Below are 11,845 nucleotides of genomic sequence, written 5' to 3' on the forward strand. Positions count from 1 at the left end.
TTGTGAACCAAACCAAGGGGTTAATGGGTTAATTTTTTGTTAAGGAATAATGGGTTGGATTTGGGCTTTCTAATCTAACTCATTAAAGAGGATTATATATAGATGTAATTGGGAGAGAATTAGATAGAAGTTTCATTATTTGGTTGATTAGCTTTTGGGAAACCAAATCTAACTCTCCCTCTCATCTCTTTCCCACCGCCAACAACAAGGAGGCTCCCTTGTGTGCTTCTCTTCTTCTTCCTCTTGATCCCTCTTCTTCGCTCGTGGCTAGTAACTTTCGAAGGAGAGACTTGTACTCAAGGAGTTATCTTGAGGAGCTCGGCGTGGATACAAATAGAAGCGAGGTTTGATAACGTCGCTACGATTGATGCCCTTCTCGTTACAAGTCATCCATGAGGTATACCTAGCGTAAATTTACTTCCCGTAAAATTTTAATTATGTGATCATATTTGGCATGTTGTATCCTTATATGCATGTGGTGTGTGTGATGTAATAATTAGGAATTATTATTATTTTATTTTTCGCTGTGCATGTTTATGAAACGTGTTCTAGCCCGCACTCGTATCGGGCATATCCCAACAGCAACCACCTGGATTCATCCACCCGTAACTTCTAACACGTGTGTCAACTTCAAAAATCTATATATGGTGTCCGGCAAGCGCCTCCTGCATGGTTTCATTGTCTATCTACCTGCTTCATACTCAGGGATTTTCTGGCTCAAAAACTTACTCTTCCCTATTCTTCAAATGTAATGAGGATTTCAATATTTGTTCTGATTTATGTGAAAGATATCTTAATAACTAGTAGTGATCAAAATAGCATTACTACTTTACTCCATCTTCTTCGTTAAGAGTTTCTTATTCGAGATCTTGACAATACTCATTTTTTTCTTGACATAGAGTTTCTCTTATATTCTGAAGGTTGTCTTCTCTCTCAGAGCAAATATATTACTGAACTTCTACAACAAGCTAAAATCGATGGTACACGTCATATCTCCACACCAATCATTAAAGGTAGTTTCACTACACCTTCATCCTCCTCTTCAATGGCGGACCCCCATATCTACCAAAGTTTTGTTGGTGTCCTACAATATGTCACCATTACATGACTCGATATTACTTTCGCTGTCAATTGTGTCTATCAATTTATGCATGCTCCTACTGAACACCATTGGGAAGGTGTTAAGATAATTCTTCAATATCTCAAAGGTACTATTTTATATGGTATTCTTTTATATCGTTAGTCCTCACGAGAGTTGATTACTTACAGTGATGCAAATTGGGCTAGATCTCTCGAAGATAGATGTTCTACTATTGGATATGCTATATTTCTTGGGTGAAATCTTGTTTCCTAGCTTTTAAATAATCAACCTATAGTCTCTCACTCAAGTACTGAAGCTGAATATAAAACTATAGCTAACGTGACATCAGAAATTATTTGGCAACAATATCTTCTTTCGGAATTATATTTTCCCCAACTGATATGCCCTAAATCTGGTATAATAATATTGGAGCAACTTATCTTGTAACTAATCATGTTTTTTATGCTCGTACCAAGTAAATAAAGATTGGTTTTCATTTTGTTCATGAACGTATGACGACTTGACAACTTTCAATTTCTTATATCTCTACTGAAGATCAAATTACTGATATATTTATTAAGTTATTATCCAGACAACGTTTCACCAAGTTAGTACTCAAACTCAACATTCAGGTATTCCCGTTGAATTTATCGGAAGGTAATGACAATAATGAAAAATAATCTCGAATTAATTTTAATTAATTGATATTTATTATATTTGACATCACAATCAAATCAAGATCGAATATTTCCAAATCTATTATATTTATTATCATGCTTATAATTATATGTAATATTTAATCTTTGTATTTTTGTTTACACAATTTATATGGTATAAATAAGTCTATTAACTCAATAAATAATAAATAAAAAATTATTCTTTATTTTATTTTATTTTCTCTATCATAGTAAATAGTCTCGTCTATGCTAACCTTCATAATGTGAAAGTATGACTCGGTTACATATAACTCTTGCTCGTCATACTAACTCATGACATATTGAGAAGTCTTAATCACTTCACTATCCCTCTAACTTACCCATCTTATGATAAAGTTATAACTTAGAGTTATTTCCTTTTCATCGATCGTTGCACCATCGATTAAGAACTATAAAGGGATATTCTGCACAATTTGTCAACGTATAACTTAGTCTTCACCATTTCCTGTGAAATCTGACCATTTCTCTTGTTGAGTACTGGTATTTTTCTTATTTGATTAATGGTTCGGTTCCTCCAAGTTGCGTCCAAGATATAAATTTCTAGTACAGTTGACAAAAATTAAATAACACTCAATCATCAAGGATTTAGTTGGATCATATGTTTTTCATTTTTCCATCGACTCAATAAACTCTTTCATCATGATAATACATACTGCTGGATCCACGCAAGCAATTAATACATACTGTTACTGTGGAACTCGGAAACCGTAGGCTCATCGACTTCTCGACCCGATTCTCCTTCGTCATCAACTCCTTCGGCCAGTCGGAGTTCGGCGACGGCCTGGCCTTCTTCCTCTCGCCGTTCAACGACAGCAAGCCACCCTACCCCATCGGCGGCAACTTCGGTCTCTTTAGAAACGGAACGCTCACCGACTCCACGGTCCCAACGGTGGCTGTCGAGTTCGACACCTATTCCAACAAGTGGGACCCAAAGTACGTTCACGTCGGGATCGACGTCAACTCCATCGTGTCAAATGTGACGGCACAGTGGCAAGCCGACGACGAAATCAAGGCCGGCGGAGAGGCGACGGCGTGGGTGAGCTACAACTCCATCACCCACAACTTGAGCGCGCTGGTGAGCTATGCATCGGATCCGGCCTCCGCCGCCGGAATATTCCTCATCGTCGATCTACGAGATGTCCTGCCGGAGAAGGTAGGAATGGGCTTCTCGGCGTCGACAGGTGGCCTGTGAAGGCGGATTTGGGTCGGTCTACCATGGCCGACTGGACAGCCGCGACGTGGCCGTTAAGAGGGTCTCTAGCGACAGCGCACAAGGCATAAACGAGTACATCGCGGAGGTGACTATCATCAGCAGGCTGCGGCATGCATGGCAACCTGGTGGAGCTCGTCGGATGGTGCCACCGCCGACGGCGCCGAGAGTACCTGCTTGTTTACAAGTTCATGCCAAATAGAAGCCTGGACAAGCACCTCTACGACCCTGCCGATTGTATGCCATGGCCGCGAAGGTACAACATCGCGATGGGCTTGGCGGCGGCGCTGCGCTACCTGCACCACGAGTGCCAGCCCAACGTGGTGCACCGCGACGTCAAGCCCAGCAACGTCATGCTCGATTCCAATTTCAACGCCAAGCTAGGCGATTTCGGAATGGCAAGGAAACTTGACCCGGGAGAAGAATACCGGCAGACGACGTTGGTGACTGGGACGCCCTTCTACGTCGCCCCTGAGTACCAACGTGATTGGCAGTTTAGTAAATCCCACATATCATCCGAGTTGGTATGTGATGGGATGTTTATCATATGAGGTCGTGGGATCAAAACTCAAGATAGTCGGAGCATAAATTCTCGGTCCTTATGTAACTCATCCCACCTGTCACATGTTCGCTCAAGATGTTATGATTTACCTCCCTCGTGATGACCTTGAGTCAGGTGCGACGGAAGCGCTGGAGCGAGCGATTTCGCCTTTGCCACGTGATTGGCAGTTTAGTAGGAAAACGGACGTGTACAGCTTCGGAATTGTGGCGTTGGAAATTGCAAGTGGGAAATCGATACAAGTGGACAATCATCTGGTTAATTGGGGTCGGGATCTCTACGACAGTGGACAAATCCAGACGGCGGCGGACCCGAGACTGAACGGCCAGTTCGACGCGGAGCAGATGAAGCGGTTGCTGGTGGTGGGTTTATGGTGCTCGTATCCCGACTACGTTCTGAGGCCGACGATGCAAGTGGCGATCCCCTTCCTCGAGGGGGCGCCGTTGCGGGAGCTTCCTCCGGCGAGGCCCAGCCAAGAGTACCGCCTCTACGGCGGTCCCTCAGATGAGATTTTCGCCTCCGCCCTATCGAATTTTACGACGGGTACTGCAGCGATTATGCCGGCGCCGACGGCGAGCTTAAATCTTGCTGCTCCGGCCCCTTCTAGTACCACATTCTTCTCCACCCAACTTGATGATTAACGCCTGGAGATTTATGAGTGCGCGCGCGCGGGGGATCAAATTTGAAAAATGGTCGGTTTTTAAATCTTTAGACTCTTGTTCATCGATGCAGTAATGTTGTAGGACATAAATGCTCTGAATATTGGAGGTTATTGTATAATTATGATTATCTAATAATTCTTAAGTAATAGAGTATGTTCATCCCGTCAACAAATTTAGGATATAATAAAGTTTGAAGTGAAGGTTTTATGTAATTTGGAGATTAACAATAAAGTTTATCTAAAATAATTTTTCCAAAAAAATCCTAAAATATTATTTTAAAGATTAAACCAAATAATATTAAGTTATATTTTCTTACTCATAATTTTAATTGGGTGATTATCTGGTAATAATCAAAATATACAGGATAATGCATATAACCTTTTCTCTCTTGTTTTTTTTATCTATTTTTTTTTAGTGTTTGTTTTTTAGTGTTGCATGGTTTGTAATCTTCTGATCAGCTGATCATGTGCTTTGAATAGAAATTCTATATGAAAGAAATTAGATTGAGGTTTGGTTTGTCCAATAAAATATATTTATATTTTTTAGTATTCGAAACAGTGTAACTAAAATATGTATAAATGTTTATTAAAAATTAACATTTATTTGAAAATTACTTTCTTTTGAAAAAATAAAAATGATTTTTGAATTCATGTATCTATCTACCTTTATTCTTGTCTATCCGGTAGGATTTTTTTTTTTCATTTCTTAAATTTATATCGAATGGGTGGATGAATATAATCTAGTTGAGCAAATTGGTCTTTCCGGGTATAGGTGGTTGGTCCTAACAAGCCAACTGATTTAAGCGGATATGTATTATAAATGGGGATATAGGAGAGTCAATCAAGTTAAACAAGTTGATCAAATTGAATATTAGACCGTAGGTTAGGTTAATCGGAATGAGTTGATTTGGGTAGACATGTCTAGTTGAGTTTGTAAAGTTGAGTAGATGGGTCAAATTAGATAGTTTAAGCTAGGGATGTAATCGAGTCGAGTCGAGCCGAACTCTTGAATGTTTGAGTTTGGTTCGTTTATAATCGAGCCGAACTCGAGCTTTATTTAATGAATATATTCATGGCTCACGAGCTTATTCGAGTTTTTATCGAACCTAAATGAACTTAATAAATATAAATCATAAATTTAAATATTTATTAAAAATTAAATTATATATTTAGAGAAAATTATAATATTATTATTAAAAATTATAATTTTATTCTAATAAATAAATTTAATATATTTGTCTATATTTTTCATAAGTAGAATATAAAATTTATAAATTCAATATCAAAACTATTATTTTTTTTATTTAAAAGTTACTTAATGAGCTTAACGAACGTGTTCACAAGCTAACGAGCCGAATATTACGAAGCTTGAGCTTGGTTTGTTTATCTTAATGAGCCTCATTAAACGAGCTCAAATGAGCTTTTATCGAATCGAGCTTCAAATAGTTCACGAGCGGCTTGGTTCATTTACACCCCTAGTTTAAGCATATCGATTTGTTTGTACATGTCAAATTAATGATTTAGGTAATCAAATACTATTAGGCTGAGTCAATCAATTAATCTAGTTAAGTCAATTATGTGTTTAAGTAATTAAACAATTACTCATTCAGCTTCATAAGACTAGCAAAACACTAAATGCAAATGCAAATGTAATATTTAAGAAAATCTATAACCAATTAGAATAAAAGTAGATTGATTTTTTGGATGATAATAAGAATTTCAAAGGAGACTCCTAATTGTTGCTTCCTGATTTATGGTCAGTGAAAATCATTATATTTTAATTTTGATCAACTTGTTTAAATTAGTAATTGCGGTTTGATAAGTTTGATGTTAAGTGTGTAAGTATGATAATATAATATAGCTTAGTGTAGGCTTAATGGGAGTGGATCTACGCATGAACTTATATTTCAAAACGTTTTTTATTTTAGTTGTAAGGAGTCAAAGATAGATTAAGTATGCAAGTAATATAGGTTAACTATTAGTAAAAGATAGAATATGAGCAAAATGTTTCAAATTGAATTTAGTTAATTAAATGATGATGTGGACTATTAGAGGATATAATGTAATACCGTTCCTCCCAAACGGTCCAGCATCATCAACACTATTAAGACTTAAATATATTTTAATTTTGAGACTCGATTTTTAAATATCTGAAAAATTTAGAAGACGTATTCCTGTTACACCATCGTTCGGGGCAAACGACTATCAAAACTTGATTCATGTTGTGATCACAAGGACAATGAAAACTGACTTTGAATTGTTTTTAGCAGACCTATGCGAGTGTAGGCCTGATCTGAACACTACTGCTTAAGTAAGTTTGGAAATAAAAGTTTTAGGAGTGCTCTGAGCATCATGAATGTACATGGGTATTGAAACGAATTAAGTGATAAGAATATTAAAATTAAGATGGAGTGGTAATCAAGGTTAAGGTAGGGTGAATATTTATTAATTAGTCTTGATTGATTGCCCTACCCTACATCAAAGTTCTGAGAGCGCGTTTGAGCGTTCTTTGAGCAGAATGCTTAAATAGGGTCGACCAATCATAAACCTGATCCAACATAGGGGTGACTGTGTGCGCTCTGTTAGGATCAAAATATGCTAGGGGGGGGGGGGGGGGGAATAGCTCGTTGTGCTTGATTGCTTGCTTCTTTGATGATGAAATGCAGCGGAATGAACTCGAAGCAAACTTACAATGCTAACACAAAGGATTTACTTGGTATCCACCTCAAGAAAAGGTGATTAATCCAAAGATTCACATACAACACGCTCTCCACTAATAAAAACACTCATTCTCAGTCGTAGTCGAAGATGGAGAAGCCTCGTACAAACTCACACAACAATATACAACACCCATAAGAAGAAAATACAAAAGATACAAATGGAAACTCTTTCTTCTTGCTTACTTGTTACTTTTTGTTGCCTCTTGAACCTTGGAAGTGTAACTACACTTGTCTCCAAGAGCCTTCAAGAACTGACTGTGAAAGTGTGGAGATGCTCGTGAATCATCGCTGAGATCACACTGTAGTCGTTGGAGAGGAATCGGTAGGGATAACACTCGCCAACGGCTATAACCTGCGCAATGGTCGGATCCCAATCGATTGAATGACTCTCAATCGATTGGGGAGGCTTTGAATCGATCGGCCGATCGATTTAGAGCGCCTCTGTGATCTTTGGAGAAAATCCGAAATCGATTGACCAATTGATTCCTTCTATTTCACGCTCTTGTGAGAAAAACTGAGCTCAATCGATTGACTAATCGATTAGTAACTTTCAATCGATCAATTGATCGATTCAGAAGTTTACTATTCGCTCAGAAACTCTCTCAATCGATTAGGGAAGTTTTGATCGATTACCCAATCGATCAAGACAGTTTCTGCACTAAATCGTGTCAACCAATAGATTGACCAATTGATTGACCCCCCCCCCCCCAAATCGATTGGCAAGCAAAAACATGTGTAGAGCTTGAAATAAGCTTCGTTTCGCATCTGAGATCACCTCATTCCGATATCCGAGTCAAAAGTTATGGCCTTTGGAAGTTTACTACGTCCGAACTTCCTAGTTCCATGCCAACTTCCTATTGGACTTACGACCGCTAAGTGTTTGGTCAACTTTTGACCCATTTGGACTCAATCTTTGCCAACTTCTCGTTGGACTTCTGATTACCAAGTGTGGTCCTCCTTGACCCACTTAGATTTATCGTCTCATGCCAAGTGTCCGGTCCTCCATGACCCACTTGGACTTCCTTCTACTAGATGTCAGGTCACCCTTGACCCATCTGGATTTCCTTGTGCCAAGTATTCGAGCAATCCTTTGACCTACTTGGACTTCTCAATACTAGGTGTCCGGTCAACCTTGACCCACCTGGATTTCCACTTGTCTGGCTTCACTCGCCAGATCTTTCCATCTGTCTAGCTTCACTCACCAAGACTTTCACCTAGCTTCACTCAGTAGGATTTTCACCTGATTTCACTCACCAGGATTTTCCCACTGCCCAGCTTCACTCACCAAGACTTTCACCTGCCTGGCTTCACTCACCAGAACTTTCACCTAGCTTCACTCACTAGGATTTTCAACTTCCTAGCTTCACTCACAAGGTCTTTCACCTGACTTCACTCATCAGGATTTCACAACTGTCTGGCTTCACTCACCAGGACTTTCAACTGCCTAACCTCCAGTTAGGACTTTCCCAATTAAGTATTCGGTCAACCCTTTGACCTACTTGACTCTTCTTCACATCTAACTGGTCAACCTTGACCAGAGGAGAATTGTATCAATAATCTCCCCAAACGGACGATTGCATTTGCAATCTCTATGTATTGTCAAACATAGAAACCCAAACATCGAGACTCATGCTTGAGCTAAGTCAAGCTTAGTCAACCAGGTCAACCTTGACCTAGGGGATATTGCACCAACAATCTCTCCCTTTTTGATGTTTGACAATACCTTTAAGTTAGGCTAATCCATAGCCTCAACTTCTTCTCATGCCAAAGGATGAATGAGGGTTTCCTTTATTCTCTCCCTTTCCTAGAGGGCAAACTCCCTCTTAAGGTAATGAAGGCATAGTACAGACTTTGCATTCTCCCCCTAACTTTTCTAGAGGGGCAAAGGTCTAACTTAAACCCTACATTCTCCCCCTATTGGCACACATCAAAAACCCTCCCCCTGAAGAGTCACCCAACGTTGTTTACAACCTCACATGTTGTTCACAACACCACAATGAAGGTCTCATACCCTTCATTGTATATGTTGGAACCCCAAGGTTGTTTTGGTGTGATCAACAAGTTAAGTTAGGTTCTGTGGTGTTTTAACCTTGTGTCTAAGTGTGCAGGAGCTTAGGAGCATAGGGAGCCGAGCGAAAGATGCAGCTAGCGAGAAACACGGCACGAGAGAGTGCGTCTGAGGGACGACGCGCTGTGGAAGAGTACACCGGTGGACGAGAAGGAAGCACGCAGTGTTTCCGAGGGACGAGAAGCCGGAGCGAAAGATTGCTCGGGGAGCAAGAGATGCAGCTAACGAGAAGGTCAGCACGAGGTACGACCGAGGGACGAAGAGCTGTGGATGAGTACGCTGGCGGACAAGAAGGAAGCACGCGATGATTCCGAGTGACGAGAAGCCGGAGTGGAAGCCTGCTCGAGAAGGCCGAAATTGGGTTCGAGTGAGCATTATTCCGGTTGGTTGAAATCACCCAAGCAAGCCAGAGCGGAAGATCTGAACCGAGGCAAACGGAACCGGAGCAGAGGGCTAGGATCATAAAAAGTCAACTCTATTGACTTTCTTTGTCCGGGCACCCGAACTGTTAGTTAGAGCCCTAGAGCCAATCATTTGATGATTGTATGGACTCATGTATATCATATTCTTGTATATTAATAAAGGCATTTGTTTGGTTATTATACTTATTTGTATTAGTGCCAAATAGACTAAGTATAATAGCGTCCTTGAGTAGAGGGTTCATACCTATATCAATCGATTAGTTGAATCGATAGTGAGATGATATAGGGAACACTACTCTAAATCATTCCTAGTCGAGTATTAACATTCAGGGACAATGTTAATGCAATAAGACTAGCATGTAGGTCAGTTCGATGACTTGATCTCACAAGTCATGGATATAGAGATATCAAGCTGACACATGGGTATACATTGGAGAATGTATACTGAATGACCCGCCATGAGAAAGTATCATGGATCGTTATATGAGTGTCATATACTTTCTCATGTGGCTATTAGTATGACTATTAGTCCTTAGACCTGAAGTCACCATGGATCCCTACATAAGGAGTTATGTACTTTAGTTTCGTCAAACGTCACCCGTAACTGGGTGGACTATAAAGGCGATTACTGGGTATGTAACGAATTATGCAGAGGGATGTGAGTGATGTAGATGGGATCTATCCCTCCCATATGACGGGAGCGACATCGCTATTCTTGATAGAGTGAGACCACTAAGTGCATGGCCATGCCCAAATGAGTCAACATTAGATGTTGAGCTCATTTGATCGAGTGCGTCTACTTGGCGTTCAAGATTTAGATTGATTAGAGGATGACACGGTCTATGCCTCACATTGATCAATCTAGATGTCTAGGATAGAAGGACATTTGTCACATATTGTGAGGAGTCACAATTAGTAGTCACAAGGTGATGTTGGATCTCAACATTCTTGTAACTTGGGTAGTAATGATGTGTTGCTAGATACCGCTCATTACTTATGCTCCTAAATGAGTTTAGGGCATTGCCAACGTTACAAGAACCTATAGGGTCACACACTTAGGACAATTAGATGGAGATTTGGTTCATTTGATGAACCAAGAGGATTAGATTCATTTGATGAATCAAATTGGATTAAGAGTAATCCTAATTGGGCTAACTTGAGTTCGACTCAAGTTGATTCATGTGTTAAATGAGTCTAATTTAGATTTTGACTCATTGAATCAATTCAATTTAATGAATTAGATTCATTATATTAAGTTGGCTCGAATCAAATGGTTGGATTAGATCCACCATGGTAGAGATTGAGTCAAGTTTGACTTGACTTGAGAAGGAAGACCAAAGGTCAATTTTGACTTGACCTTTTGCCACCTCATTGGTGAGTTGGCATTAGGTGGACCAATAATGATGTTCCACATCATCATGGGTGCCACCTCATGGAAGTTACAAAGCCACTCTCTTAATGGCTTCATATTAATTGCAATTAATTGGTAATGATTTCATATTAATTGCAATTAATGCAATTAATTGGTGAGTTTTTGAAAGTGGCCGACCACTTGGTTTTTGGGTGTGAATTTCATTTTTCCCATTCAAGTGGTGTAACTTCTTCTTCTTCCTTGTGTTCTTCCTCTCAAGCTCTCCCTCTCCCTCTCCTCCTCCCTTGGCCGAACAACATAGGTGCTAGCACACCTTGGTTTTTGGTCATCTCCATCTAGTGTGTCCGTGGATACTTCTAGAGGACCGGCTGTCACGCCCCAAAGGAGGATGAGCGGGAAACGAAGGGCATCGCTACAAGGGTAAATATTTTCTCAGAGATCTAAGTAGTAGATCAGTTTTGAACTCGTACAATAGTTTTTGAATTTTGTATACGAATCTTTGCACGGATCTACGGCTTTGGGTCATTCGGGGTTTCCGTGACGCGAAAAAGCGGTTTTCGTGGCCGAAAAAAACCCAACAGATCTTCTCAAGCCAATGAGAATATTGGATGGTTAATAAAGTCAATGTTTTTCAATTTTTCCTTATAGGCGAAGCACAAGTGTCTCGGCACTTGTAGGCTTCGGCTATCGGGAAGAATTTTCCCAAACGGCTTCGTTTCGACCCAAAATCTTTTGGGACAGCGGACTCGGGTGCCTTTAGATCGCAACGGAGCAACTCACGATGGTTAGATCGTGGGTAGGGGCGCTGCCCCTAACCCCGCAAGGGGATTTGCTCTGCGATCGCACCCGAAATCGCTAAAAACGAACCCGTCGGGAAGATTTTTCCGAAACGGTAATGTCTCGGCCCAAATCGTTTTGGCACAGCGGGTTTAGGCGCTGTTGGATCGCAAAGAAACCCTCACGATGGTTAGATCGCGGGTAGGGGCGCTGCCCCTGGGCCCCGCAAGGGGATCCGTTCCGCGATTGCGCCCGAAAC

The 11,845-nt window shown here is 40.4% G+C and overlaps 1 pseudogene; it reads left to right on the forward strand.

Moving 5' to 3' along the window:
* The first annotated feature begins 644 nt into the window (after nt 1-644).
* Nucleotides 645-3,558, forward strand: LOC122004554 (annotated as a pseudogene).
* Nucleotides 3,559-11,845: the final 8,287 nt, after the last annotated feature.

Source organism: Zingiber officinale, chromosome 7B (genome assembly GCF_018446385.1).
Source record: "Zingiber officinale cultivar Zhangliang chromosome 7B, Zo_v1.1, whole genome shotgun sequence".
Lineage (NCBI taxonomy): Eukaryota > Viridiplantae > Streptophyta > Magnoliopsida > Zingiberales > Zingiberaceae > Zingiber > Zingiber officinale.